This window comes from Pelodiscus sinensis, chromosome 1 (genome assembly GCF_052426305.1).
Source record: "Pelodiscus sinensis isolate ZL-2025 chromosome 1, ASM5242630v1, whole genome shotgun sequence".
Taxonomy (NCBI): domain Eukaryota; kingdom Metazoa; phylum Chordata; order Testudines; family Trionychidae; genus Pelodiscus; species Pelodiscus sinensis.
In genome coordinates this window covers 196,403,016-196,428,004 of record NC_143052.1, presented here as the reverse complement: position 1 = coordinate 196,428,004, position 24,989 = coordinate 196,403,016, and the positions used below count along the sequence as shown (strand labels likewise).

The window sequence follows — 24,989 nt, the reverse complement described above, 5'->3', positions numbered from 1 at the left end:
TGGGGGAGGCATCATTGTGATTTATTCAGTGGGTTTGCAATGAGAGTGATGTGATGACCCTGCACATTCATCAGCTGCTCTTTCAGGCTGGTCTGTGTGAGATTTACCTCCCCCCCCCGCTCCAGCTGCTTCGGGATATGTGGCACGTAGGCACATACGTCCTTGCGCACACACGTTTGCAAAACTGTACTTGTATAAACTTTGTCAGGAAGTCATCCAGCCAACGTTTCCAGAGAGCTGTTTTTAACTCTTCACTGATCAGTATCTGGTGTCCTGGGTATTCTCACAGCTGGTGGGCAATCACTCTTCCTCTCCCATGTGGTTTATTGAGAACAATTACTATCCTTCATGCAGGCTTTTTAGATCAATAGTAAGAGGCAGTCTACTAGTACCTGGGAAGAACTTGCACATCTGACATGTGGCTTTACAATAAAACACTGCCTTTGCTTTACAGGAAGATGGTACACCAAATGTAACTGCCTGCATGCAACATGGGGGAGGCTTCCTGAGACTGGCTATAATGAGCAGCATTAGTGAGTCAAGAATGTCTATGGGTGTATTGTGGAGTGGTTTTTTAACTTCTAAATTCTTAACAGAAACATGAGTAGGGAGGGACGTTCTCATAGCCTTTAAATGTTTACCCTGGTCAGGAAAAACCACTTCCTAAGGGACTACATTTTCAGCAAAGACATGGCTCATTCTGAAAAAAGGCAAGATCACACACCCACACATGAACACAAACATCACATTGGGACGAGAAAAGAAAACTTACTTAGCTTGTTTACTTGTGTCAAAAAGGTGCTGTTCTTTCTGTGAACATGTGTGAGTGACAATTAGATTAAATGATTATAAAAGTATTTATACAGTGTCCTTTCGCCCACTATTACTTCTGGGACAGCTTACCAGATTTGAATGGCTCCAAGAATTTAGAGCCCACGCCAAAGGATGGAGTGGGTGGGAAATTTTTATCCTCTGTAAACAGGTGCAGAAAGTGGATGTTAGACCCAGTATTGGCATTTGGTTTCCATTGCAGGCCAAATTCTGCTCCTACTTCTATCAGTGTAAATCTAGAATATCTGTTAGGCCAGTGGAATGACTCTGGATTTATACTATGGTAACAGAGATGGGAATTTGACTGTATATTTTTACATGACATTAAATCTCCCTTACATGATACTATGTTCATCATCATACCTAAGCACCTGCTGACCAATACCTTATTTGGTTGTACACATTAATCTTCTATAATTATATAAAAAAATAGTAACATGTAAGTAAATGAAATATGTGAGCTTGATTTCTTTCTGTCACATGCACCAGTGTAAATTAGGAGTTGCTCCATTGAAGTCAATTGCATTCCACTGGTATGCTTCCCTATTAGAGGTGTTTCAGACATGTGATCTAAGTGGAAGGGTGTACGTGAAAGAAGGGATGTCTCACTCAGAGAGCTTCAGAAGGAAAGGGAGTTAAATGTCATAAATTCCGGAAAAGCTAGGGATGTCTTTTATGGCAGGCAAATCCACCCTAGCTTCTCTTCTCTAACAGCTGTTCATGTGCCATAAACAGCAAAGAAACCTGTTTCTAACTCCTACTGAAATTCATGAGATTCAAACCATAACTGTTGACTGCTTCTAGTCAAGTGCATTAATAGAGTTTCCTAGTTTACCATCTCTCCTACAGCCTTAGGGATCAGGAGTGATTTTTCAATCAAGTTTTCATATTGGGAGATGAAGATATTTTGTTGAGATCTGTGGAACATTCAAGCTTTCAACCACAGGACACTCAGGATATGTCTACACTGCAACACTATTTCAAAATAAGTAGCGTTCTTCCGAAATAACTTAGTCCATGTCTACACAGCAGGCGGTTATTTCAAAATAGTGTCAACATCCTGTCAAGCTGGAGGACTTCTTACTCTGACTCCTGATAGAAAGCCCCCCCCATCCCCCTTCTGTTCTGAAATTTGATTTGTCCTTTTCATATGTGTTCATTTTTTTAATTGTATCCTTTGGTATATATGGTTGTGACAATTTTCTTCCGCTATTTGATCTGAGGAAGTGGGTCTGGACCACGAAAGCTCATCACCTAATAAACCCTCTTGTTAGTCTTTAAAGTGCTACATAGTCCTGTTTTTTGTTACTCTGACTCCTATAACCCTCATTGTACGAGGAATAAGGGAAGTCGGAGGAAGAGTGCTTTATTTTGAAATAAAAGCTGTGTAGACTCTCCCTATTTCGAAATAAGCTATGCAATTGATGTAGCTAAATTTGCATAGCTTATTTCGAGTTAAGCCCTGCTGTATAGACACATCCTCAATGTGTGTCATTGTTTATATATTAGCTTCAGTTCTTTAGTTTTTCTTAATTTGCCTTTTCGCTGGTATGTCTTGTCAGTGTTACCTACAAATATTGGTATCACTTCCTCTCCTGAGCTAGACACTCTTGGATTCACTTTCTGCACAAAAACGTAGGCTTATAACCAATGTGACAGTACATTGCTCTGCTGAGATGGGGGGTGGACTTGAGACGGAAGCAACTATACAGGTATGTTAAATGAAGAGGCCGTAAACCAGATATTAATGATGAGATTCTCTGCTTCTCTCTGCAAAGGAAAAATCTCCTGGGACTAGGTCAGTGTGTCTGGAATGTCTATTCAGTTCTGTTGTTCTAGTCTAATGTAGTCTACGCAGGTTCTTACATTGTCTTCATTACCATAGCCTCTGAGCACCTTCCAGATGTGCACAAGGCAATGTGACTAGCATTTGCAGATGTGATTCTCTTTCCTTTTCCCTACTCATGGTGGCAGAGGACTAACTGCATAAGGAAGTGGAAGACTGAAAATATTCCAACTCCACACCTGTTATAGGGGGTGCGGTTGCTTCTTCCCCATCGTATCACCATATCAATAGGCAAATGATGCTCCTTTTGTTAGAGCTGCAATTTTCAATAACAGCCAGAGTCTCATCTTCAGGGAACCTCTGTCTTGTAGCAAATGCTGGCTCTACTGAGGGCACCATGAAGGCATCCCAATATAGAATGTGTCGTTTCACTGGAAAAGAGATAGGCATCAAGGCTGGTGGGCAGGAGAGGGGACACAATTGTTAATTGACTAGGGCTGAGCTTTTACTCACCATGACCTTCATCTTTCTCCTATGGGCCTGATCCTGGGCACTGCTGAATGCTCTCATAATAAAAGTGAGCTGATCCAAAGTTCATTGCAGTCAGTAGCAAGACATTCATGGGCTGTGGTGGACTTTGGATTAGGCCCATGTAGCTCTTTTCACCTGTGGAGCTCAAGATATTTTACCCAGAAGGTCAGTGCCCAGAGCTGTTCCTTAAGCAGGGTGAATCGGGGTGAGGCTCCAGGCCCCTGCTTTGGGGGGGGGGCCCTGTGCGCTGGTGCAATTGGCCAGCATGTTTGGTCCTGGAAGACCAATCCATCACTTCTGCAGGGCTGACATCTTGTTGACAGTCAGTGGAGATAGCACCTGGCTTTGCCGCCTGCGTTTTGATGCAGCGATGCCCTGCACCGCTGTGATGCTATGGCCAGCAATAGACCTGCGATAGGCATTGGCAACTGCCACCACCAGCAATGGTCTGGGACCAGGCTGAATCCATCCCGCTGGCACAGCCACCGATACAGAGCTGATTTTCCCCATCCCCTAAGCCAGCAAGGACAGATTTGTCCTAAGCCCCACACCTCCCTAGGGATGGCCCTGTCTGCACCAGTCTATTTTTAAAGGTGGGGAAACTGAGGCACAAACCAGTGACATGGTTTGCTCAGCAAGCCAAGGGCAGAGTTGGGGTAGAGCTCAGTCTCTTGAATTCCAGTCCAGTGCCTTATATATTGTGAGCTTCTGCCTCTCCCATTGGTCTCAGTGAGGTTTAGGTGAAGGTCAGCACAAAAAATAACTACTTCAGCCCTGCTTTAGATGTAAGCCTAATACATTTCTGTCCAATTTCTGCCATGAATTTTGCATCAAAGAATTCAAATTAATACCAAGGACAACAAAATAGAATTAAAAGAACTGTATCCTCCTAAGGTGGTAAGTCAATGTGGGTACATCAAATAACCTTGCATGCTGACAGGAGAAACAATATCCTCATAGGTGCATTTTCATCTATATGTGCTATATCCTTTAGGGATTAAATGTACAGTACTTAGGCTTAGGAAAAGAAAGGGCATATAGTGCTGTAATTTTGACCTTTGAGTAACCTGTTCAGGAGCAACAAAGATTCCATTTAACCACATGTGGTGCAAACAGCAAAGGACACGTAAGGGACAGAATTAGAAAGGAATCTGATTGTTATCTTAGCCCCAAAGATAAATGCCACTTTAGCCACAGTAAATCTAAACTGTTGACAGAAGCCAATTCATACATGAACTGGGAGATCTAAGTGCTCCTCCGCTTCTGGTTGGGATAAGGTGCCATCTAAAATGTGTTATTTGTTTTTTGATTTACCTGCCTCTCTTGCATTTAACTCCCACTCTTCACCAATAAGTATGCTCATGCTGGAAGCATTAAAAACAGACAGAAGCAAGTTCTCTTCACTAACACATCTCCACATCAAAGGCTTTACTGGAATCTATTGATTCTGTCAGACTCACATAAACCCTGTGATGGTTTTAGTAAGAAGTCACGCTCTTTACTGTTGACTTTTTTTTTAAATGTTCCACTATGTGCAAATATTCACCTTACAAAAAATTCAATAAATTGCCTAAAGCTTTTCAGAGCTCTCCCTCAGGGCCAGTGAATACTCAAACACACATGTATTGAAAAAGAGCATTGACCTCACTCATATGGCATTACAAAAAAAAAAGGGGGGGGAGGCATTTAGATTTTAAGGCTTGCTTTCACTGTTGTTTTGAGAATAGCATGTAGCAGTTCTTATCTGACCTACTGTTTACTTCGTGGTGGTTTTTTAAAAAAAAATTTATGAATGCACTCTATAACAGTGAATGAGTTTAGAATTCAGCCAAGTGAAATGTGTTCAGAAAGCCCAGAAACTAGATTCTGTACAAGAATAATGAATCTTAATATTGAACTTCTGGGAAGTTTTGAGTCAGATTCATCTTTATTTTAAACATGACAAGTACGTCTCATTCCTTGTCTCATTAGAAACTCAACTGTTGACTAAATATGGACCTGCTTTTAGTTTTTCATTACAGACACTAGAGTTTTCTACTTGGGACATAGTTTCAACACAAAACTGGGTGAAACATAAAAGTTACTGCAGAGATTTACTTTGAAATATAAGGAATATTTGATCTTGAGACTCAAAACAAAAGGTAGAGGGGGTTGGGAACCTACAGCCCTTGCAAACCAAACCTGGTATGATGAGGGACTCCAGCTAAGGTTCTAATAACCCAGCTCTATTCTGGATGTTGTAAAATGGGTAGGAATCTCTGACTTGATCTTATTTGTGCATTGAAAAGCTTCATAAAGGCTGTACAAATGAAACTTTACACAAAGAATGTTAGTGAAAGTAGTAGACTAATACACTGGCTTGACTCACATATAGTGTACAGGCAGTCCCCGAGTTACGCGGATCCGACTTACGTCGGATCCGCAGTTACGAACGGGGCACTTCCTCTCCCTGGTCTCGAGCAGACCAGGGAGAGGAAGCAAAGCGGCGGCGGAACGCGCGGCCAGCTGACAGCCCAGACGCGTCTGGGCTGTCAGCTGGCCGCGCGCTCCGCTCTGCTCCCCCCCCCCTCTGCAGACCAGGGGGAGGGGGAGCAGAGCGGAGCAGAGCAGAGCGGCAGAACGCGCAGCCAGCTGACAGCCCAGACGTGTCTGGGCTGTCAGCTGGCCGCGCGTTCTGCCGCTCTGCTCTGCTCTGCTCTGCTCTGCTCCGCTCCGCTCCGCTCCGCTCCGCTCTGCTCCCCCTCCCCCTGGTCTGCAGACCAGGGGGAGGGGGAGCAGAGCGGAGCACGCGGCCAGCTGACAGCCCAGACGCGTCTGGGCTGTCAGCTGGCCGCGCGTTCCGCCGCTCTGCTCTACTCTGCTCCCCTTCCCCCTGGTCTGCAGACCTGGGGGACGGGGAGCAGAGCAGAGCAAAGCCGCGGAGCCCGAGGGCAGCAGGATAGCCACGGCGCATCTGGGCTGTCCCGCTGCCCCCGTGCTCCGCGGCTTTGCTCCGGACGCCTGTGGTACAGCAGCTGGGGCGCTGCTGGTTGGTCCCGTAGCGCCGCTCTGGGCGCCACTGGACCAACCCAGCAGCACCCCAGCTGCTCTGCCCCAGGTGTCCCCTAGTCAGCAGCTGCTGAAAATGACCAGTGGCTGACTACAGGAAGCCCCTGCCCCGGGCTTCCTGGAATCAGCCGCTGATCAGTTTCAGCAGCAGCTGACTTGGGGATGCCTGGGGTTCTTAAGTTGAATCTGTATGTAAGTCAGAACTGGCGTCCAGATTCAGCCACTGTTGAAACTGATCAGTTTCAGCAGCGGCTGAATCTGGACGCCAGTTCCGACTTACATACAGATTCAACTTAAGAACAAACCTACAGTCCCTATCTTGTACGTAACCCGGGGACTGCCTGTATAAGAAAACCATGGGCACAATACCAAAGCATCCTTTTCTCCAAGAACATCTTACTTGGTGACTTCCTGGACCCTACTAACTTTCCTGAGTGCAAAATTGCCCTCTTACGTCTAAACTGCAGTCTTTTGCCAGCAGAGAGTATGCTAATGAACCGCTCATTAGCATTTGTTGTGATGGCATTTGCATATCTCTGCCAATGCTTTTTGTGCAAGAGGTTTTTGCGTAAAAACAAGCAGTTTAAACAGGTCCGTTTTGCGCAAAAAACCCTTTTGTGCGAGATCCCTTATGCCTCAAAAAAGGAGGTATACAGGATCTTGTGCAAAAAGGGGTTTTTGTGCAAAACAGACCCATCTACACTGCTTGTTTATGCGCAAAAACCTCTTGCGCAATAAGCATCAGCAGAGATATGCAAATGACAGTGCGACAAATGCTAACGAGTGCTTCATTTGCATGCTGTCTGCTGGCAAAAGACTTCAGTGTAGACATAGCCTTATAGAATGTACCACTCTCCTCCTCTTTATGTCTTTTTGAGACTTCCCCTTTAAATTTAGGAACACCAAGTAGTTGCAGTCCTAAAGTGTCAATTTTGCTACGGGCTGCTGCTGGTTATATTCTTCTTTCTCCTACCTAGTATATTTCCTAATCCTGCCCAGTTTTCCCTTTCTGATTGATGTGGAGAAATGGCATTTCCTCATATGTTTATATGAAAGTCTCTTTGTTTGAGAGCCTCTTTGCAAAGGCTTATAATGCACTCCAGTCCTGACCTACAGTACCTATTTCATGATTATCATTTTCTTGAGCAAAAACTGCCAATCATACCTAATTATATCAACCTGAAAAAAGTCCATTCCGGACTAGGCTGAGCCTGTTAAACCATAGCATGAGACTGAGTTAAAGGTGTGTTTTCCTTATGACTCCCATAGATAGGTCCTTATTTGCTCCTTTTAACTATCCAGTTTTTAGGTGCTTATATAGACTATCAGTTTGCCTATTTCATACCAGTTTGGTTTTCCCTTTGATATTTATATACCCACTGCCTTCTTTTGTCCTCTCCCCTCCCATTTTTTCCTCCCTGTGCTTTCCTTCTCCCTTATTTATTTTGGTTCTGGACATCCAACATTCCGCTCGTCTGAAGAAGTGGGTTGTGCCCACGAAAGCTCATGATACCATCTACGTGTTTTGTTAGTCTTTAAAGTGCTACCAGACTATTTGTTGTTTTTTAAGTTTATAAATAGGCTTGTTTGGCTGGGTGGAATACCAATGCAGAACAGGAACTTTCACGCACCCTTAAAAATGCTTGTTTCGCCATTTTATGAGGTACACTGTTAAGCAGGCAAAAAGTTAATGGGTTTCTGCTTTTTGTTTTCCCTTGCTATTTCCTTTAGCATTTGAGTGCTCCAGGTCTACAGTGACACAATAAAATGCCTCCCAGAATGCCCACACACCTTTTTTGGGAGAGGTTGGGAGTAATCTTTTGGGACTATAAAATCCAAAGGTGAAGCAAGTTGAACCTGTATCTTTATAAAGGGTTCTTTCTGTCATTCCTCCCAGTTAAACACGTCCATTCCCATTTCAGCCAGCAGTGCTGAGCAGACTTCTAGTCCTGATCCCCCTGGCTGCTTTGCAGATGCCATTTTTGAGCACGAGGCTGGGGAAGCTAGACCAATACTGAATCTGCAAACAAATCTGCCCTTTGGGTCTATTACTATTGTTTTTTAGATCAACAGCAAAACCCTATTCACTTCAATTACAGCAGAATTGGATCCTTCTGGCTGGATCCAAAGCCTGAGCTGTTCATTTTAGGCATTGGCAGTGCTCTCTTTCAGATCTTCATTTTAGGGATCCTCCCCAAATGCGTGAATTATCTGGTCCACTGACATGACGAAACTGCTGGGAAGTGGCTGAGATGTGACAAGCAGTGGTTTCACACTTGGGAAAGAAATTTTTCTGTTTACCAAAATGAAATGCTAAGCCTTCAGTGTTAATACAGCAGTCCCTAATGCTGACCTGGCTGTTTCCACTTCCCAGTGTCCTTTCTCTAGTACACAGCCCCTAGGCTAACAGACAATGTGGAGCATTCTTAACATTCCATGGGTATGGATGGTCCCATCTTCAAAATTGTCACACTCCGATATGTTTAATCCTTGTATTCAGTTAATGCTCTGAATGTAGATGCAATTATTTTTGATTGTTGTTTATTATTGTTTGATTTCCCTTGAAATGGAAGGTGCAGGCAGTGTCAGACTACTCAGAGAGTGAATTGGCTTCGCTCCAAGTTTTCCAAGTATTTATCTCAGTATCCTGTGTCGAATTCCATTTGCCACATTCTACAGCCATCCTTCTCCATAACTCTTAAAGTACATTATTACTCCGTTGCCCAACACCGCATACCAACAGGACTGGTTTTCATTTTCATGTGGCATTGGATCAGGGGTTTTCACAACAAAATTGCAGGTGGTCACCAACTCTTGCTGGTAGTCATTCCACAATTTTTTCTAAAATACTTAGTTAATTCTCTGAAAAACAAATAAATATGCATGTAGATACTAAGCACCAACTTGTCTCTATTCTTGTTTCTCATGGCCCTTCAGCAAAAGCCTGTCCTGGGGAAGGTGGGTTGGGGACTCACTGGCCACCTGCAGAGTCCTAGGTTCCCTATGCCCCCACCAGATGGGAACAGGGGAGCTGCAGCACCTCGGCAACTGAACATCACTGCTGTCTTCACTGGTGTGCTACTTGAGTGCGACACATGCTGGCTCCATGTGTCTCCAGAGGCTCTGCCTGGAGTCCCCCAGAAGGCTGTGCAGTGTAGGGCACTGATCTCTGATGAGGGCATTAGTGCAAACACCATGGCAGTGCATCTCTCTGTCTTTCGTGGCAGCTATTCAGGAACAATACCTGGGTGCTGCAGGGAGGGACACTGCTTTGTGGAAGGGTGGACTGAGGGTAAGGTTGGGGGTGATGATTTGAGCTGTTTGGGGGGAAACCTTTAAATTGTGCTCCCTACTATCAACATGTACAGTTTGGGGGGCATTGCTCCCCATGTCCTTCCCCCCCTCTCCACTGATGCTTTGGAGGCTGCTGCAGCTGCAAGAAAAATCCACTGGCAGCCATATTTGAAAAATGCTGCATTAGGGAATCTGGCTTCTGAACATAAGAACGGCCGTACTGGGTCAGACCAAAGGTCCATCCAGCCCTGTAGCCTGTCTGCCAACAGTGGCCAGCACCAGGTGCCCCAGAGAGGGTGGACCGAGGACAATGATCAAGCGATTTGTCTCCTGCCATCCCTCTCCAGCCTCTGACAAACAGAGGCCAGGGACACCATTTTATCCAATGCCTTATCCAAATGGAATGGAAACCCAAGGTTCTAATTTAGTCTCAGTTTTCAGGAGACTTGATGAGCGTCCTAAGTCATGGAGTTACAGAGACTTCAGCTGGTTCCTAAATGATGCTTCCTCTCTGGCAATATCTTTATAATGCCAATAGTGGCATCACATAATTATGCCTCTTTCCCAGAGGCAGTTGCAGACTCTCCCCTAAAGCAATGGGGCTAGGAAATCCCATCAGAACAAAGATCACCCCTTCCCCCCCTCCCCCATACAGTGGCAATCAGAGAAAGAGGAAATAACTTTCTAGACTGATTGGGAATGGCCACTTCATAAACAGTACTAAGGGTGGGGTTCTCCCACCAATGGCAATAAATAACACCTCTCCAGTAATTGGGGTGGCATCCCATTCACCAGCTGAAGAATAACTTACTTTGTTTCTAGGATTTTTTTTTTAATGGGACAGTCTCTTTCTTGTCCCTTCAACAAGGGGTTACAGTCCAGGCCTAGGGTTCAGTAACACCTACAGCATGGATTCCCAAACTGGGGGGCATTCCCCCCTGGGGGGGGCATAAAGAAATTCCGGGGGGGTGGCATGAGGTGACCCAACAAGTTTTGCTGCTAATTGGGGAGGGGGCATGAGGGATTTCCAAAAATCAAAAGGAGGGGGGACATGATCCAAAAAGTTTGGGAACCACTGACCTACAGGGTGTGTGGCCATTGAAGTGTGTGATAGGCTGAGCTGGTCTCTTGAAAAGCTTTTGGGATCAGTCTCATCTGATTCCCGTTTACTTCCCCTGAGCAGGCTACTAAGCAGGCCTGCAGGGAGTTAACAGGGCCACCTGTGCTCAGTATGAGACGAGACCTTCAGAAAACAGGAAGTGTGAGGAAGTTCTTTAGTAACAAGAGCATGAGCTAGGAGTTGGGGGAGCTTCCAGGGAATCAGGACTTTCATGCAGAGGGAGAATTGGGAAAGAGGGGCGAGGGGGTTCTCCTGAGGAGACAGTCTGCAGGGTAAATGCTCCAGGAAACCATTAAAAAGGCTGGGTTAAATGAAGGAGATGTGCTACTGCCTAGTTTTGAGTCTCTGAGCTAGACTCTGGAGTGGAGGGAGGGAGAGGGCTTTCCTACATTGTAGCTGTGCCCCCAGGAAGTGACACCTTGTCATGCCAAGGGGGAAAAGAACTGACTGAATCTGAGCCTGGGGCAAGGACTTGGAAGGGGGTAGCTAAAGGGAAGAACCCTGTGTTTACAAAGTGGAAAGCCTAGCATGCTTGGGAAAAGCTGATGTGTGGAAGTGGGTGGACTCTTCTAGAGCATTAAACCTCCAGCATCTCTTTCCCAAAAAAGGAACCCATGATACCTCAGTTGGAAGAGAAGAAAACTGAGGTTGCAGCTGTTTCTCTGCTCTCAGAAGGGGTATGCTGCTGTTACAGGGCGGAGAGGAATAGAGTGGTTCAGAATTGTGGTGCACAGTGACTCACTTGAATGAGCTCTCTTTCCCATGAACTGCTCTGTGTAGTTGAGCTCCTCCCCCACCTCTGAATCTAACTTTGGCTGTGGCTGAAGCAGCTTCCCAACCCCACCCATCCAAGCCGTTTCTTCTGTGGTCACAAATTCATCACTGCTTCAGCTCAAACATGTTGGATGTGGTCCATTTGCATTATCCCTTTGTGTAGGCTGTACCTAAGACCCTTTTGGGACTTCCGGGGGCTGCTTCAAAGTCCACAGATGGTTTGAATTGCCTTAGAGACTTGAGAAAGGTGCAGCTGCATGTTAGAAAAAGCTGCCTTGTGAAGTGGAGGCTTTCTGTGAAAGCCTGAAGCAGCTGGCATCAATTAAAATCACGGAGCTGATGGCTTGGTGGGGAGGGCTATGTTCAGATGTCAATTCAAAGATGTAAAAACAGCTTGGATAAAGCAACCCAGGATAAAGCAACCTTGCAAGAGGTGTGTTTTACTATTAATAATGGGGTGTCCATTTGAGACCTGTTGAGACACTGTACCTGATGCAAGATGTAAATGTCACTGAAAAGTGGGTGAGAATGGCGCTCCATTCTGAAGGAACCATCTAGCTCTGTCCCACATGCAACACGTATATGGGGCGGGGGAAGTGTCTGCACGGCTCTGTCGTGTTGTGCGCTATGTGGTATTGTGATGTTCTCTATATTTACAAGGCTCCATTTGAGCTGCAGGTGCTTTACATCATGTGTGTATACAGAACCCCTGCAATGCAGGCAGCTGCCATTCACATGGTGGCAGAGGGTGTCTGAAATGATGGCCAAGAAAATCGGAACACTGGAAAGAGTAGGCTCCCGGCTTAGCAAGAAAAGCCCAAGTTTTAAAAATCTTTCTGCCCAACTCTACTGTATGGGATTTGCTTTATTTACAAGGGGAGGAATGAAGGGGAATATTGTCAGCAATTGGCAGGACTTGCACTTTTGGTTCCAGGCAATCAAGGTATTTCAAAGCTCCTGTTTAGGCCAGGGTGTTGTACACTGTGAGATATTGCAGGATACTCTGGCATCAGAGCAGCCAATGGAGCTTGCTTCCTGGCTCTGGGAAACAGAAGCTCACCACAGGGATGTTCTTGAGCAAAATGGAAGTTTTTCAAACAGGTGCACACACATGCACTTTCTGGTAGATTCAGGGTTTGGCACTGGTGTTGGCATTAAAGTGGAGTAATAGTTAAGGACAACTACACGTGTATTTATTTCTCCTCCATGTTCCAACAAGGACACTCCTTCTTAGCCTTCCAGCTCCCCAGCTCTTACCTTTCCTAGGTGGAAACCCACATCTTGCTCCCTTCAGCCTGGGATACTTCCACATTGGAAAAGCGGCGAGGAGTCCTGTGGCATCTTATAGACTAACTGAAGTGTAGGAGCATAAGCTTTCGTGGGCAAAGACCCACTTCATCAAATGCATGTAGTGGAAATTTCCAGAGGCAGGTATAAATGTGCATGCCAGGATCAGGCTGGAGATGACGAGGTGGATCCAATCAAGGAGGATGAAGCCCACTTCTAGTAGCTGATCTGGAGGTGTGAATTCCAAGAGAGGAGAAGCTGCTTTTGTAGTTAGCAAGCTGTTCACAGTCTTTGTTTAATCCAGAGTTGATTGTGTCAAACTTGAAGATGAACTGTAGCTCAGCAGTTTCTCTTTGAAGTCTGGTCCTGAAGTTTTTTTGCTGCAGGATGGCTACTTTTAGATCTGCAATTGTGTGTCCAGGAAGATTGAAGTGTTCTGGCCTGCATATTTATACCTGCCTCTGGAAATTTTCACTACATGCATCTGACGAAGTGGGTCTTTGCCCACGAAAGCTTATGCTCCTACACTTCAGTTAGTCTATAAGGTGCCACAGGACTCCTCGTCGCTTTTGCAGATTCAGACTAACACGGCTACCCCTCTGATACTTTCCACATTGGAGTTCTCTACTTTTGCTGTTGTTCCTAGCAGAGACAGGCCTCCTAAGCAGGCCTGTTTGTTTCCATCTTCAGAGATGGTTAACAGTGTGACTGCCTGCCCACAATTATTGTTAACACACATTTTTATGAAAGCCTGTTTTATTCTTAAAATGAAAGCACTGCACACAAAACCTATTAAAAACAAAACGGCCTACATGCACACTATTAAGCTTATCAGACATCACTCCAACTCTAATATTGGCTCCAGCTGGAGCAGTCCTTTCAAACCCCACCCAATGGGTTTTGTTTGAGGTCACAAATTCATCACAACTTCAGCTCAAAATAAGCACTCTCATGGGTGTGTCTAGACTGGCAAGATTTTGCACAAAAGCGGCCACTTTTGCGCAAAAACTTGCCAGCTTTCTACACTGGCCCCTTGAATTTGCGCAAGATCACTGACTTTGTAATGTACAAAATCAGTGATTCTTGCGCAAATACTTTCACACTCCTGCTCGGGAAAAAGTCCTCTTGCGCAAGAATACTTGCGCAAGAGGGCCAGTGTAGACAGGGAAGAACTGTTTTGCACAAAAAAGCCCCATGGCTAAAATGGTGATCGGGGCTTTCTTGCGCAAAATCGCGTCTAGACTGACCACGGATGCTTTTGCGCAAAGGCACTTGCCAATCTAGACAGGCTTTTGCAGAAATACTTTTAACGGAAAAAAAATTCTGTTAAAAGTATTTCCGCAAAATCATGCCAGTCTAGACGCAGCCATGATGTGTTTGATCCCCTTTTATTACAATTCAGGGGTATGGTTTGAGGTAATTAGTAGATGATGGGATTTCCTTTCCAGGGGGTAACTTCAAAAAGGTGGATGTGAAGTAGGTCACTTGAATGGATGTTACTCCCAGGTACTTTGCATGTATTGTTCCGAAAAGCCCTTTGAAGTTCCTAACACTTTCCAGGGATTGCCTTAGTTAGGTTTCTATAGAAGTTTCATAAAGTGGGTGAATGTCTTTTATTGGGACAACTTCTGTTGGTGGAAGGTTCAAGCTACAAAAAGCTCCTCTGTAAGACTTACATGCGTGCAATTCCACAATAGCATTAGACATACACAATTAAATTTTAATTCAGTGGACCCATTCCTCAAAGGTATTAGACCTAATTCAATAAAGTTTAATGCAATTCAGTTAAGTTGTCAGATGAGAGGGCATTACATATGGGACTGAAATTGGGCACTGAGCTCTTCAATTAACTTGTATGAGCCAGATGAAAAACTCTCACATGGGGGACAGGACATGACATCATTAGAAAACAAGGACAATGGCTTTCTGAAAAGGCTATTCCATATAACAAGAGACCAAGGCCAGTGGCCAGGTAAAAGAAAATAGTTGAGAAAAGAAATAAAAGCTCCTATAAAGAGGAACTGGGGAGAAACTGGCATCTGTAGGGAAAGAGGAACTGCAGAGGAGGGAATGAGAAAGGATTGGAAAGCAGAAGTGGCAGGGTACAATCAGCAGGTGGCATATGTTGTTTCAGTAAAAACAAACGCATTGCTGTTTCCCTGTTGTTTCTCTTCTCAGGTAGTCACTGCTGCTTTCTGTAAAAGTTGGGACTGCTGCCTTCTCTCCCTACTTCCAGTGACAATGGCAATCAAGAGACCAAGCAGCACATGAATTTTCTGTTTCTCTCCTGCCCTATAGAATGATAGAAATGTAGGGCTGGGAGGGATCTCAAAGTCATTGAGGCCAGTTCCCTACTCTGAGGGAGCACCTGGTAAACCTCATGCCAATCCCAGAGGGTATCAGACAAGCCTGTTGTCAGACGTCAGCAGGGACAGGGATCAGCCTGAGGACACAGGTGCAATACTGGAAGCCGTTGCATTTACAAATATTACCAGGCAAAGGCGGAGATTAAAATACCAGGAACTCTGGGCGTCAAAGAGAGGCAAGCATAGCTATGACAGTATCTACCCGAGTAAAAATTGCTGCCAGTATATAACTGCCAGTAACATCAGGGCATTCATTTTACTAGACTTCGGCTTCATGTGACTTTTCCCCAATGTTAATAGCTTTGGAAAACAGGTTGATTTGCATTTAACTGTGAGGATGGTGTGGTGTACACGAGCTACCTGGTTTGGACAGTTATTCTAGCACAAGATCAACTCCCTACTTAGTTTGAGTCCTGCTCTGATTCATGAATCTACCTGGTGCTTCACCCAGTTTGTCATATCAAGATAGGCTGACGGAGTCACTGGAGCAGGCTCCGAGCACCAACACTTGAATTGGACACAGCAGGTGGTGCCAAAATACCATGTAGGAGTCTGATGCTGGGTTGGTAACAGGGAGTATATAACGTTGGACCTGTTCCTTGAGGGAACAGAGCAAGCCTATTGATTGCCCCAACCTTGGGCAACAGAGGACTTGGCTAGCCCTAAAGATTCTACTGTGATCATCCCGCACCTCCAGGGTACATATGCCATTTGTGCTTATGCTGGTGTTTGTGCTTATGCTGGGAACTGAAGCTGAATGTGAGCACCACAAACAAAGCATTTTTTTTCAAATATGGAATGTGAAAGGCCATGGCATGGGGGAAATATTTCTTAGAGGACTGAAAACTTAGCAGAATTCTGCGAGGGCTTGGTCCTCCACTCCTTACCTACCTGAAACTTCCTCAGAAGCTAGGATATTCTTGAGGAAAAGAAAGCCAGCTGAGCCAACCCAAGTATATTATGGGGGACCTGAAAAACAGTTCAGGGAACTGGGAAGGGCATTCTTCCACCCACTTGTGTTCCTCTTGATTTCTGGGGGAATTCTGTGTCTCTGGGCAATACAGAATTTTTCAGAAATTAACACTGTGTATAGGGAATGTCTCCTCCTCCTTCCCCCAGAAATGGGTAGCAGAGTAGCTGGCCACCCCTAGGGGACACTGGGCTCAGCAAAGCCCAACTTGCACATAGAAAACACTGTTAGGGGCAGAGAGGGAACAAGAGGGTCCCAGCATGCCCTGAGGGAAAGAGAGGGCAACACAGAGGAAACAGTGCAAGCCTGGGACCAAGCATTGGGCCATTTCTCCTGCTGGATCCCTGGGTTCTGGAAGTGGGCAGAGGGATGGGTGTAGGGTGGGCCCTACAACTGGACTCAGGGCAGGAGGGTGATCAGGTGTCTGGTTTTGGACTGGAAAACCCAGTCAAAAAGGGATCCTGGCAGCTCTGGTCAGTGACTGTTGTGTGTCTGGTTGGCGGCACCACTGTGCTGTACAGCAGGGCTGGCAGGCTCCCTGCTAGCTGCCACATCATGTGGCTCCTAGGTCCGGAAACATCCAGCATGTCCAGTTCCTAGCCTTAGAAATGGCCAAAGGGGTCCATGTGCTGCCCCACTCTCCACCAGCAAGCACAGCTGCCTTTGGGTGTGTCAGGGCAGGAGAGAAACGAGCACAACTTGCAAGTGCTCAGTGGGTGGTGGCTGTTAAGGGGTCGTGTGGTGCACACACCTCTCCTGCTGCTGCCCGACTCGGTTCTCCCTGCTCTCCTCATTTGGCTGGGCTTGAGCTGCAGCATGTGCCTTGCAACAAACCATGGTCTGTCTGTTGCCCCATTGCAACACCCAGGAGGACTAGGGATGTGTAAGGGATGTATTAGTATACACATTTAAACAGTTGCATGCAAGCCCCCCTGCTCCCTGCACTGCTGCCTCTGTATTAGAAGTGAGGGAGGGGGAAGGCAGGATCTGGCGCTCACCTATCTCTCCCTCTCTGCTGCCTCTCATATAGAGGCAGCAGCATGGGGTTGGATGGGGCAGAAGCAGGAGTGGCCCGAGGCCAGGTGCAGCAGCTGGTGCCCCAGGCAGAATGCACGATCAGCACCTCCGCCTGCAAGGCCATCAATGGGCTGACATCATCATCAGGTACCCCAGGCAGCGGTGCCCTAGATGGCGGCCGAGTCCACCTATAGTCATGGGCCGCCCCAGGGCAGAAGGCTTCCCACGAGCACTGACTCCTGCAGAGCCCCCACCTGCATGTAAATGTGTAACTGCTGAACATTTTAGTGGTTACACATTTACAACCCTCCCCCCCTCACTTTTTAACATCCCTAGTATGTGTATCCCTGTCTTTGAATGCTGGGAATAGGGTTACACCCCTATCTTCCTCACTGCAACCCTTCCTCTTAACCCCCTTGCTCCTATCCCCCACTATTGCGTCCCTCCCACTCCCTTGCCCTTCACTTTACCCTCTGTCCTATCCTGTACTGCCTCCCACACCAACCCACTCAAATACTGTACTCCTTAAAGTGCTCTCCTACCCACCCTCTCCACTTCCCAGAGCTGTCACCCTCATGTCCCTCACCTTCCACAGCCCTGCACCCCATCCGCCTCCATACACTGCTGCATTCTCACTATGTCCTTATACAGCCCTGGGTCCTTCACACCCTGATGCACCTGTACCCTTCAGCCTCCACTGCCCCTTCTCATTCCACCCTGCTCTTGGCTTTGGCCTCTTTCCCTCCCCATCCTCTCTCTGCCCCCCATCTTTTCCCCTCCAGCCCACATTCCTCCCTTCTCAGCTGGGTGATTTAAGCAGCCCCTGGAAAAGTATATGAAAAAGTGTCTCTGTGTAGGCAAGTGTGTGCATGCATTGTATGTATGAAAGAGACTATATCTTTGTATAGGGCGGTGTGTGTTTTGTTGCATGTGTGGAGACCTGTGCAAATAAAACTTGCAGGCTAATGCTTTGACTTTTATTCCTTTTGCTGGCTTGCACGCACACACAAAAATTATGTCATAAAAGATATGTGTTTTCAGTTGTTAACAAGTTTTTAAAGGGGAAGGGAACTCTAAATGAAATATATTATTTCTTAAAGAGTGAATGTTATTGACTAATAATTGCAGAAGAGCCAATGTATCATGCATTTCTCCCTACCTTTGTCTAGCTATATTATAAAATCTTTGTGGCAGTCTTTCTTTTTTTATGTGTATGTCCAGTATCTACTACCCTGATCTTAGTTAGGGTCTCTAGGCACTAAACAACAATTGTAATAGTAAATAATTTGGAATTATATGTGTTAGTGCATGCTAGATGTGTACAAAACATGCATGTGGGGGTAGGTCTAGACTACATGGCTCAGTCAACGGAGCCATGTACATTAGTGTACTCGAAAAAGGGAAATGAAGCGGTGATTTAAATAATCGCCACTTCATTTACATCAAAATGGCTGCTGTGCTGTGCCGATCAGCTGTTTGGCAGCACAGCGCGGTAGTCTGGACGCTCCGTGGTCGACAAGGGAAGCCCCTTGACACCCTTGTCGACCGCTCCAGTAAACCTCATTCCATGAGGCATAATGGGGCGGTTGATAAGGGCTTCCCTTGTCAACCGGGGAGTGTCCAGACTACCGCGCCAAACAGCTGACTGGCACAGCACAGCAGCCATTTTGATATGAATGAAGCAGCGATTATTTAAATCGCCGCTTCATTTCCCTATGTCTAGTAACTTCATCTACATGGCTCCGTTGACAGAGCCATGTAGTCTAGACATACCTTAGGTGTGGGAGTCAGTTTCTACAGATCTCTTTATATAGGTATCTGGACAGGTGTGCATTTCTGTGGTTGTTCCTCTGTGGATTTGTATTTGCGCTTCAGGAGTGGGCCTTTAATGAAACTCTTGCAGCTGTGATAACATACAATTATAATAACTGTAGTGAACAAAAGCTATGGAGCTGGTTATGAAAAATGGCAAGAGGTGAGGGAAAGAATAATGAAAACCTTTCTGAAATTTCATTTAAAAAATATTACCCCGTTTGATTATTTTGCTGCCAGCTCTAGTGGCCTGTAATGAATGAAACCCAAACTTAGCTTAATACATCTCTCAAAACAGTAAATACGCCTATTTGGGCCACACAGTAAAAATGAGCACCTGAAAGAGGGTGGAGGAGAGTAAGTGGTGGAGGGAGGGGGAATGGAATGAGCTGAGGGCAGGGTTTTGGGAAGGGGGTGAACAGAGGTAGGGCCTCAGGAACAGGGCAGGCAGTGGGCAGGGCAAAGTGGGTTTAGGTTTCTGGAAATAGAAAGTTGGCAATCCTAGGTTGTGGGTATCTGGTTCCCCAACTGGGCTCTAGAGATGGGAAGGGGGCAGAGAAACAGGAACTGGGTTTCCCTAGGAGTTTCTTTAACTCTCTACTGCTGAGGAAGTTTTTGTGCGGTGCTCTGTTTCAGACATACTTGCTGACAGATATTTTGAAATAAATTGCCACAATAGATGCAACTGGCATGATTGTATAGTGTTTTGACAAAATTTGCAGAATTTTTATTCACAAATATTGTTCACAGAGTACATCTTGATCCAACCTTAAATATAAAGGTTGAACTGTAGATCTTATTAATGAGCCCTCCAGCAAACATCAACAGACAGAGGGCCACAATAGCAGTGAGTGGTAAGCAGCCAGGAAAAGAACTGCAGATGTGAATAGGAGGGCCTAACACCCTGGTTAGAGCTATTTTGGAAATGACATTTCTGACCTGCAGAAAACTCACACCAAAAATTTTTTGACTGATATAGAGTGGCAGGAAAAATTTCAGTCAAAAATCGGTGTCAGCTCTGCCCCACAGAGGGATGATGGAGGGTCCACCGTCCCTGTTCCAGTCCAGAGGCTAGAATGGGAGAAGGTATGGCAGAAAGAGGGGCTGCACGACATCCCTACTCCCTGGGGGGAGAGTGTGGCATTCTCATCCCTAAGCTCCTCACACTCCGCTCCTCGCAAACCACAAAGCTTTGAGCAGGTTGGGGTGGGGATACAGGGAGTGACTGGGAACCAGAGGGACGGGCTCATTTATCGTTATTGTTTATGTGCTACTTTCTTGATCTCAGACCAGGAGAAACAGATGCAAAGGACAATAATGAAGTTGTCTTTTGCCTCAGGCTCTATCTATTGCTGATCACTGTAGATGTGCCAGTCTATGAAATGCAGTGGGGCTTTTAATTTGTTAGTGGACTCTACTGATTCTTATGTCTGTGATAAGGTCAGCAAAGTCTGATAAGGCTTGTTTTATAGTTTCCAGCAGTCAAGACAAAATCTATTATTTATTCCCCTTGACAAGGGCCTCAGCCTACAAGTGAGCTGCTAGCTTGCTTCATTTTATTTGTGCAATGTCCGTCTGGTTGACTTGTGCTGTGCTTACACCTTGTCAGTCTCAATGTGAATGTAAATGCTCATTTTGTTGGGATTTCAAGAGGCCAGATTAATAAATCATTAGGCCGCATGCCTAATGACTCACCACCGGAAATAGTTAGACTGCTCTGATGGATGGATTAAACCTGAATTTATTACATTTGACGTAGGTTTGTTTGTGAACTGTTCACTCCTGGAATTAATACATGGCACCAAATGAAATTAATAACTAGCAGGTTTAAAATAAACAAAAGGAAGTTTTTCTTCACGTTGTGCACAGTCAACATGTGGAACTCCTTGCCAGAGGATGTTGTGAAGACTAGGATTTTAACAGGGATCAGAAAAGAGCTAGAGAGATTCACGAAGGTTAGGTCCATCAATGGCTATTAGCCAGTATGGGTAGGAATGGTGTTCTTAGCCTCTGTTTGTCTGGAAATGGATGACAGGACAGGGGTCAAATGATGATTAGCTGTTGTGTTCACTCACTCTGGGGCATCTGGCATTGGCTATTGTCGGCGGACAGGATACTTACTGGGCTAGATGGACCTTTGATCTGACCCAGTATGGCTGTTATGTTTTAAAAAATGCTATATGTGTTTTACCTTGTCATGGCGGTTGCTATTCCTCTGTCTTTTAGATAGGAACAATTTCTTAGGGTCTTTTTGACAAATGCTTTTGAGCTATGTAGAGCCAGATCTTGCTCTTTGTTCTGGCCATGTTGCATTGCCACGGCAGCATAGAAGCCAAGAAACATTTCTACTCTCAAGAATCCTCCAGTGTAGAAATCTCCTGCCATCCCTCCTAGCTCCATCAGCAAAGTTAAGAGCCACCTTTCAGTCTGTTCTAAATTCCACCACGGGCCAGTGGAGGTGGTAGGAGAACAAAAAGTGGCTTAAAGTCACTTTTTCCTCTCATTACACACACTGACTTCAGGAGCAGCTGAGGATCTAACTCATAACACTTGGGAACCAGTGGGGCAGCCTTTTTTTTAGGCATTCCTCGTTTATTCCCTTTAAGATAACAGCCTTAAAACTAGTACAGCTTTCTTTAGACCATGGAATTTATGAAGCTTTCAATATTTAAAATTCTCCATTTGCAACTAAATAAAACTATTAGCAAATCTCCCATGGATATTCATTACAGCAGGATTGGGCCCCAACTTTCTAATCTTTCCTCCAAAAAAATCAACATCAATATTTACAGTGAACAACTGACAAAGCTGTAGAGTGTTTTGAAAATACTCTTGTGCTAATGTTCTGAATACTCTAACTAGAATAATTTTTTCCAGGAAAATGAAACACATAACAGCACTCTTTCTTTAAAGGAAATGGGCTTTTTGCTGCCAAATGTAGCTCCCTCCCTGCCTCCAGTCCCCCCAGACTCTGATTTTAATGCAACTTAATAACCACCCATGAGTACTTAATATGCACACTGTGTTCATTTTTTTAACTAAAAGTGAGCATTTTTGTGTGTTTCCTTAATAGCTGTTTGTTCATGAGTATTTTGACTTGTTTTGACTAAATGTCACATGTCTGCATTTCCCAGTGTTAAAATGTAAGAATCTTGAAAGAATGAGAGAGAGTCATTTAAAGCTGCTAAACTGTGATCTGCTCTGAATCTTTATCAGTACTCTCCCACTACAGCTTGCATGAGAGTCACTGTAGGATCAAGCCTGTGTTTATCAAATACAATAACTTTGCTGATGAAATTATTAGAATACTCATCCTAATTCAATGTCTTCTCATGGACAAAAATGTCTGATCCTATCTATCAATTAAATCAATTATGAGTTAGAACCTCATCTGGTATAAATGGGAAGAGCTCTATTGAAGTCAAAGGAATGATTTACCCCCTTGAAAATCTGGTGCGTTGATTTTATTATAACTAGAATTATTTCCACGTTAATCACAGTCCGTTTATAACAAATAAGACAAATGCTGTTTTTCTTTTAACTGAGTTGTTTGTATGTGCATCTTGCCTCACTAGTGCATATATTTTTAAAGACTATCTAAGGAGAAATCCTGACCCAACTGAGGTTGATAGAAGTTTTGTCACTGACAAGGTGGGCCCAGGATTTCACTCCTAGTTTCTTACACAAGGATTGTTTTCCTAACACTTCCTCACTGTTACCATTTGCTTCAGATCCAGGTTTGATTGCAGTGGAGAGAGCAAGAGTGTAGATGAGGATCCATGTGGCTCCCGACATCGTTGTAATTTGTATGTTTTCTTACCTTGCCCTGAACAAGCCTAGATCACACAGAGAGGTTTAGGAGCTGCAGCCAGCAGCATCTTATCTTAACTTGCTGCCTTTCCATTGCTACCACTGGTAGAGGAGATGCACTGATGGTAGGAACAATTGGAAACTTTCCGAAAACAAGTCTAGTGTAGACAAGATCAAAGAGAGCTAGCTATGACACTTCTGCCCTAGAAGATGAAAGCAAGGCCCCTTTATGTAGCATAGGTAAGGTATTAACTGTGCCCATAAACTGTGCTAATTACACAGCTGCTACCAAATGGTACCTTGTTTTAGGCGGGCCAGGGTTCAGGTGTGCAGGCAGGCCTGACATTGTCTTGGCTGGTGTTTGTTTATATTGTCCTGCGTCTTATTTCTCAAGCCACTGCTTTTGTACACTTGACTTTTTTTGTGGCTGCTGCTCCTATCCCAAGTACTTCCTGCCCTGCAGTGATGGACTGGATAAAAGCAGAAGTCGTGTCCAACTAGTGAGCAATGCTTTGTTGCTTGCCAGAGACAATGAGTTTCCTTATGTGTTGAGTCACCAGTTTCAAATGGCAGCTACCTGGAGCTCTGTGGAAACCTTCAGGAAGACTGGAAGGGGAGTTGCTGGGAAACTATCAAAATGTGAAGGGGGTTTCTGGTTATGTAATGAGTTCTCTGAAACATTAAGTGTGGGCGGAATTCAGCATGGTTATGGGGGAGAAATAGGCTTTATTATCAGCTCTTAGACAGCGACTTCTCATTTTTCCTCACACTCTGATCTAACATGCAGAAGAGTTGACTGACAGCATTAAAGGAGCAGAGACTTGAACCTTACTTACTGGGAAGGTCAGTGCTGTGGGGGATTGAACTCCTGATGGTTGATTTAGAGGGTCTAGTAAAGGCCTGCTAAATCAACTGCTGATCACACTCCCGTTGACTCTGGTACTCCACTGAACTTCTTCTGTTGACTTCCCCCCACAGTGGAGATGCTGGGGTAACTTGAATTAAGGTCGACTTCAGCTACACTATTCACATACCTGGAGTAGCATACCTTAGTTTGATATTGCCCCCTAGTGTAGACTGGCTTGAGACTCACTTTTGGCTAACACCCTCTGGAAACCCCTGAATTCCACCAACACTTGTGTCTCAGAGACATAACCAGAAACACCTTCACTTTTTGATAGTGACCACAAGGAGCATTGAACTATGCTCATGAAGAGCAAGCCTGCAGATGGAGGAGGTAGGGATACAGGGTGACATTTCCCATCCCCATGCCAAGAAATCAGGCATAAGCAAGGCCCTTATGGTTAGGCTGAAGCAAGTCTGGCACGCACAGCAATGCTAGTGCTATTAAAGATGTCAGGGAAGTACAATGGTGGGTATATGGCTCTGGAAGGGTGACCATACATCCCGTCCCCATTTTTTAAGCGCTGTCCTGGCCATCCTGACTTTTTTGGCGACACTGGGCATTTGCCCATTTGCTCTTGCCATATGATCATCACTTGACAAGAGCAAACTGGAGAAATGCCCCGTGTTGCCAAAAAAGTGAGAGGTCGTAAATAGCAGAAGGGACCCCGGTGGGAGGCAGAACCTAAGTAGTGGAAAAGAACAACAAAAAGTGCCATGGAGTGGCATTATGGTTGCGTCTGCCTCTGCCTATATTCTTCAGTGGCGTGTTTTCTGATTCTTCTGAGTTCCCATTCTTCCAGAGCCAACTTAGCTATTTCCACACGGCTCGCTTGTTGGTGCTCACATGGTGTCAACCCTGTCAGTCACAGCTCTCCAGACTCCAGACTATCCGCCTGTATGACTTCTCTGCTGCTCAGCCCCTTACTTCTCCCTTATAACCCCTCCCTCAGTCAAAACCATGATCCCAGCCATTACCTCTGCCCCGTTCCCTTGACTCTTACACTCTTTCACTGCCTCTCTGCCCTTCCAATGCCCAACCTAGGTTTGCTGTCTCTGCTCCTGTTTCTTGTCTAAGCAGATCTAAAGGAAGACCTGTGCTTATGGCAATTTCACACATTATAAATATGCCTTCTTACCTTTCAGTTCCAATCTGTTCTTTGTTTATTAATCCTAATCCTTCCTGTATGTACTGCTAGCCCTGGAAATTCTCCCTCTTTCCCCTCTCCCAAATTCTCTTCCCTTACTCTGCCCTGGATCCTGCCTATTAAAGTTAAGATTATTTTGGCAAGAATCTTCATCCCTGCCCCTTCCTCCTCTCACCTTTCCTTTCCATAGCTTTTTCTGAGATGGAGATCTCCCTGGGTAAGAGATCTTCTTCTTATTCCCTTACCCACGCTTCCTGCCTACCTATTGTCCTCAACTGCTTTCTTTCTTATC

The 24,989-nt window shown here is 45.2% G+C and overlaps 1 long non-coding RNA gene across 2 annotated transcripts in view; it reads right to left on the bottom strand.

Moving 5' to 3' along the window:
* Positions 1-24,989, bottom strand: part of LOC112543825 (uncharacterized) — an 82,538-nt gene that overhangs the window by 31,121 nt on the left and 26,428 nt on the right. Inside the window, exon 3 of one of the 2 annotated variants that reach the window (XR_003087091.3) lies at positions 6,971-9,058. The exons of the other annotated variant lie outside the window; for it this stretch is intronic. This is a non-coding gene — a long non-coding RNA (uncharacterized LOC112543825). Of the gene's footprint in view, positions 1-6,970; positions 9,059-24,989 lie in introns of those variants that run through there. 2 annotated transcript variants of the gene reach the window in all.